Genomic DNA, 6590 nt, shown 5'->3' with positions numbered 1-6590 from the left:
ATGAAATCTTACTTGGACTGTTTTTAATGATGCATATCTTTTAGTAGACCCTTTATCATTCGGAGTAAGAAGTTTTGGGGCAGATTTATGTTGCCTGGCGCATCCCTGCAAATCAGCAAGGATGCGCCAGGAATGATGCGTCACGCAAGTTTACCCTTGCGCCACGCATCATGGCGCAGGAATAAACAGATGCGTGACGCATCCGATGGCATAAGGTTGGCGCAGTGCTTCAGTTGCGTCGCAAGCGCGACGCAACTCCAGCACTGCTCCAACCTACCCTATCCCTAACATGGTGCGTCAAGCCTTACGCCTGCTTCAAGCAGGCGCAGGGTTTTGGCGCATCAGCGTTGGGAAAGTGACTCAGTCAAATCTTATAGATTTGACTGAGTCACTTTTCAGGGGCGTTCCTGCGACGGAACGCCCCCCCCTCTGTCGACACGCCCACGTGAAACCTGACGCAGGTTTTACGTGGCGCAGGGCTTTACACCGTGACGCATCTCCATAGATGCGTCACGATGTAAATATGGCGCAGCGTGGCGCAGGGTTTACACCGCCGCTGCGTCACAAAAGTGACGCAACGGCGGCGTAAATGTGGCGCATCTCCGATATAGATCTGCCCCTTTATGTTTAGGACTCTGGACCAAGGCACTGAAGGACCTAAGAGTTAATAGGACAGATCGAGGTGCACACTATCATGAAGGAAGGTCTGCAGTGAATACTGAAGAAGGGAAACATGGGAACAAAAAATAGCTGAAGTGGCAATGAACGCTACGAACAAAATTTACTTCATATGTGTTGCAAATCGTCTATTTCGTATTGGCTTCTTATTGACTGCTTGTATTGGCCCAAGGACTGGCTCTGCTGTGGATGGCCACAACAGTTATGTGCCTGAGTTCTGCATCACCCTGTTAAGGAAAATAATAATGGTTGAAGGTGTCATACCAATGTGTTAATATTCCAAAATAGAACCCGACCTGGACGGTTTTAAGCCTTGTTGGGGCTTATAATTGAGGTGCAACTTAAGTCATGTGAGATAGATGTGTCATTATACAGCCTACATCTCTATACAGGCTGGCTATATTATAGACCTGATATATGATTTTGAAATGGAGGGTGACGCTGATCAACCCTGTCTAGTGCTGTGTGTGGATAAATAGGCGCTGTACAGTCAATTGGTCATCCTTGTACTTCAGACAGCTCTGATATAAATCATAGACCGTGGCTACCTACCACAAAATTAGGTGTAGAGTTTTAACTGTCACCCATGTTATTTATGCATAGAGGTAGGACAATCCACGCCACTTTAGCACCTGGTGTTCAGGGCAAGTGCCATCCATCCTGGAGCCCCCTCTGAGCCCAAGGCATTGGTATGTCTGAAAGGTGGCTAATAACAGAATTTAAATTTTAGAGGCTACTTGGTAAACCTTGATGGAAACCCCAACTTTTTGTGTTGCACCACTACTTCTACTGCAGGAGTTACTTAGATCTGCATAGTGACAGCTGAAATCGACCTGTGATGCAAACACAGTGGCATTCAAGCCTGGTAATCAATGTAAAAATGGGTCAAAGTTACCAGGAGAGAATGTATGTTAGGCAGACAATGACCTAAAAGTATTACATTTGCAGAAGTCACAAACCTGTGAGCTGCAAGTATTTCAACGAAGCTATATGGAAAGGAGATTCCCCTGAAGAAAATAAACTTTTAATCTTTTTAATTTTTTCTCTGCACTGTGACTTGATAATTTTAATACTTCTCAAATACAAGCTATGCTCGATTTATCAGAAATTTACACTCTGTAGAACCGATTCACACACTTTGTTGGGTTCATTATTAATGTGCAGAAACTTGCGGTGTGGCTTGGTGAGTCAGCTGACATGTTGGATGTACAGAAGTATGGCAGCAAGAGGGAGGTGAGGTGAAGAATAACTTAAAAGAGGGTAGGGAGGAAGGGTAGGAAGGAAGCAGAGAGAGACAGAGGTAAAGAGGGGTGAGGACGAGGTCAGATACCAAAAGAGAGATGACGGAGAAAGAGGTGGGCGAGGACTCGGAGCTAATAGTGTAAGTGGGTGGAGCCTGTGGAGGAAGTGGGTGGAGCAAGAAAAAAGTAGGTGTGGCCTCCGACAAACATTTGAGGACCTGCACTTCATATTTTACAAATCAAGCACTGGGCCAAATTGTATTATTAAGAGGAGGGGGGCCCCACTCCCCGAGCCTTAATAGGCCCTGTGGACCACATATCCGGGGCCAAATCCTTATATTAAGGGGAAGTGAGCCTTAATAGGCCCTAAAGACCCCAGGCCAAATGCAATAAAAGTGTTCTGGTCCATGTGGCCCAGGTCTTATTAGGCCCTGGGAACCCCATTCCCTGGCACCAATTAGCAATAGCAATGGGAAGGGGTTAGCAGCTCCCCTCCCAGAGCCTTCTTGGGCCCAGGAACCCCATCTCCTAGATCCAGAGGTGGTTGCTCTGGTGCCCACCTGGTGCACCTATAAACCATGTTGGGCGCCAAAGGGTGAGCCCCAGGGACCCCACAGACCTACCCAGCTCGCCACATGGTGCTGGAGACAGCATTGCTCCCACCTGGAAGCAGCTGTTATCTTTGCATGCTCCAGCCGGGTGGGAGTAATATCTGTTTCATTGCCCAAAGCAGGGCGGGCAGAGCTGCCACCAGGTGGGAGCATTTTTTAATCTTTCTCAGACTGGGAGCAGACTTGACATCCCTGCTCGCGCTGGTGCAGACAGGGTAGCCATGTTTGCTCATGCCCAAAGAGAGAATTTAAAAGGCTTCCGGCAGGTGGGAGCAGATGTGTTTCCCTGCCCGTGCTAGTACATTCAGGAAAACTGCTCTGTCTCAGGTTGGGCTCTCCGGGACAGAGTAATAAAGGTGGCCCTGGGGGGTGGGATACCTCTGGCCTTCTAAGGCTTGGGGAGGGTGGCTGTGCAGTCTGGACCCTTCTTTTTTTGATCAATCGGTTCCCACGCCCCCCCCTTTTAATATGCAAATTTGCCTTTCCAGTGGCCTATAAAGGTTCTGGAAGGTGAACCACGCACCCCTCCTCTTTTGTAAAAGATGGTCCCATGGACTGGGTTCTTGGGCCCTGATCTGCTTGGGGGAGATTGGTCCACCACTCACGCCTCCTCGCCAAATATTTAAAAAAATTGGTGGCTGACAATTTAAAAGAAATATTTTGTTGTCATGATCCGTGGAAGTCCTGCAGTGTTGTGGAAAAAATAATGCTGATTTTTTTTCATTTTGGGACCCGGGGTCTCCCAAATGGCCTGGGGGGAATTGTATCCTTTCCCTACCCACTTTTACTTATTTTTACTTCTTAATATGTTGCTGACAGCCAATCAGAGTCTAGTTCCCATTGAAGCAAGAGGGTCCAAAGGTAAAAAAGACCCCAAGGCTCTATTTTTTTAAAAATTGGGTTCAAGTGACTCCTTCGAGAATCCTCCAAACCTAACAGTCCAGGTCTACAACTATTTTTGGAGCTTAATATCTCAAAAACGTCTGAACAGATTTACACCAAATTACAAAAATCATACTTTCTGGACTGAATTCTAGCTTCCTGCCAAATTTGCCTAATTCTGATACACAGTTTTTGTGGTAGCGCTGCCAAAAAAAGAATATGGAAAAAGCATGAGTATTTTGTGTTTCGGTACTACCCCCTTCTTTCTTGATCCCTGCATGGCGGATCACCCAGAATCCTTTCATGCAAAACTAGAAACAAAAGAGAAACCTTTTGGAAAGCATCATGGAGACTCATAAAAAGGCGCCAAAGTTATTAGCAAAAAAAAAGGCATTTCCTAAGAAAACATGATCCTAACTATAAGTACTGAGTGGCGACTGCCATTGGGTAATTTATGTGTGTATATGTGTAGGGGGGGTGGGATTTAACTTCCCTTAACTACACTTGCCTGCATGGTAAATGCAAATGCAAATCTTCACATTCTGCCGTGACTTACTGAGCAAGCAGTGGCCAAAGCAGGAGTCTGGAATAGAGGCTGCTCCTACAAACTTAATCGGAGGTAACAAGCAGCCACTTCTCGCGTTTCCCGCTTCGCGGGAAACGCTCGCACCGGGACCAGCAAGTAGTCTTCACAAACCTGACTACATCTCCCATAAGGCAGAGGGGCACCGCGAACATCGCCGACACCGCCCAGAGCAGACCAGGTGATTTAAATCAGCACCGGAGGATCGTTCTTGGGAAAATCTTCACATTCTGCCGTGACTTACTGAGCAAGCAGTGGCCAAAGCAGGAGTCTGGAATAGAGGCTGCTCCTACAAACTTAATCGGAGGTAACAAGCAGCCACTTCTCGCGTTTCCCGCTTCGCGGGAAACGCTCGCACCGGGACCAGCAAGTAGTCTTCACAAACCTGACTACATCTCCCATAAGGCAGAGGGGCACCGCGAACATCGCCGACACCGCCCAGAGCAGACCAGGTGATTTAAATCAGCACCGGAGGATCGTTCTTGGGAAAATCTTCACATTCTGCCGTGACTTACTGAGCAAGCAGTGGCCAAAGCAGGAGTCTGGAATAGAGGCTGCTCCTACAAACTTAATCGGAGGTAACATGCAGCCACTTCTCGCGTTTCCCGCTTCGCGGGAAACGCTCGCACCGGGACCAGCAAGTAGTCTTCACAAACCTGACTACATCTCCCATAAGGCAGAGGGGCACCGCGAACATCGCCGACACCGCCCAGAGCAGACCAGGTGATTTAAATCAGCACCGGAGGATCGTTCTTGGGAAAATCTTCACATTCTGCCGTGACTTACTGAGCAAGCAGTGGCCAAAGCAGGAGTCTGGAATAGAGGCTGCTCCTACAAACTTAATCGGAGGTAACAAGCAGCCACTTCTCGCGTTTCCCGCTTCGCGGGAAACGCTCGCACCGGGACCAGCAAGTAGTCTTCACAAACCTGACTACATCTCCCATAAGGCAGAGGGGCACCGCGAACATCGCCGACACCGCCCAGAGCAGACCAGGTGATTTAAATCAACACCGGAATCGCGTACCGCGGGACGCGCGCGGGACACGCCGGGCTAAGCCCGGGCAAAGGGCGGGCCCTCTTAGGCCCTCAGAGGCCTGAAGAGACTGGACTGGGCCAGGGACTTTGGTCGTTTCATCATATGAACATCGGACACTGTAAGCACGTTAATGTTAATAGTTTTCATTACAGGATTGTCATACAATAGTGCTATATTTAGATGTGGAAAGAATTATTAGAAGATATTAGATATTGGTGTTCTACTTTCATCCATTTAAAAGGGATCCCATTGCTATTATTATTATTATTATTGCCATAGCTATTAGTTCAAAAGATCTAAAAATCTATTATTTTTTATACATTCGTGTTTTGTTACTTAGATCATATTGATATGACTTCACGCGAAACAAGAAGTAGCAAAGCTGTGGCAGGTAGCTCAAAATTAACTGGAACATTAGATGATTTTATAGTTCGTACCAACACACTAATAGACCAGGGTATTGTCCTTATGGAGAGAAGGGTTTCTCAAGATCTTGCTTTAGCTAAAAGGTCCTCTATGGGCCATATTGCTACAGCTCGAACCCCAGTACGAACCCCTGATAACACTTTAATTAATTCTAACACTTTACATATTAATGCAGAGGTTCATAGTACTACCAGCGCACATTCTGATTTTCAAGATTGTAGTGTTCTTGACTCACAGGGTTTAGTAACCATAGAAAGCACCTTGCTAGCCCCACAGTTAGATAGCCAGATAGATAACAACAATATTATAAGAAGAGGGAAAAGGGAGGGAGCTATCCCCAAAAAAAGAACAAGTAAGCGATTCTATAAAAAGTATCCCGCTACCAAAACTACCAAAGCTGTAAAGATAGGAAAGTGTAATGAAAATAATACAGTCAATGTAAGAGCGACAAGGGAAAGTCAGGGCCAAGAACTTGGGAAAGAAGGGGTCTCCCTAAAACATTACCCTTAAATATTATAGATGACAGTTTTTTAGACAACTCGCTAGCTGATATTCTTTCAGTTAATCCATCGGCTGATAGTACAGGTATAAGTATAGGGAATGAAGATCTACTTATACCTTCCTTGACAAAAATACTTAAGACCCTACTCATTCCTATAGAAGCAAGATTAGCTGGGATAGAAAAACAACTTATAGAATTGAAGAAAGAGAAAAAAGATGATTATACTAGCCAGCAAAAAAAGGTAATTCAGGTACCAGACCCTATTAGTAAAGTACAGGCGTCAAAAACACTTGATAATGAAATTTGAAAAAGGAAGAAATTCAGCCTCTAAGGTCCCTAATTCTAATTTTACCATTATTGACATAGGTAAAAATAGTGCAAAGTCTACTCTGACACATGGAACAGTAGTTAAAAAACCGGCTCTTTGCAGTATACCTACACATAATGATGATAAAACGCACACAGAAAAGCGCAGGAATATTAATCTACCTCCAGAAGCATGTGATTATGTAGTCATCTTAACTGGGGTCCCGGAATTAGGCCCATCAATTTTAGAACCGTACGAGGCGCTTAAAAACAAAGTGTCACATTGGCTAAATATTAATTATCCATTACCACCTACAATAAGAAG

The sequence above is a fragment of the Triturus cristatus genome, chromosome 5_1 (genome assembly GCF_964204655.1).
Source record: "Triturus cristatus chromosome 5_1, aTriCri1.1, whole genome shotgun sequence".
Lineage (NCBI taxonomy): Eukaryota > Metazoa > Chordata > Amphibia > Caudata > Salamandridae > Triturus > Triturus cristatus.
This window is presented reverse-complemented; position numbering follows the sequence as displayed.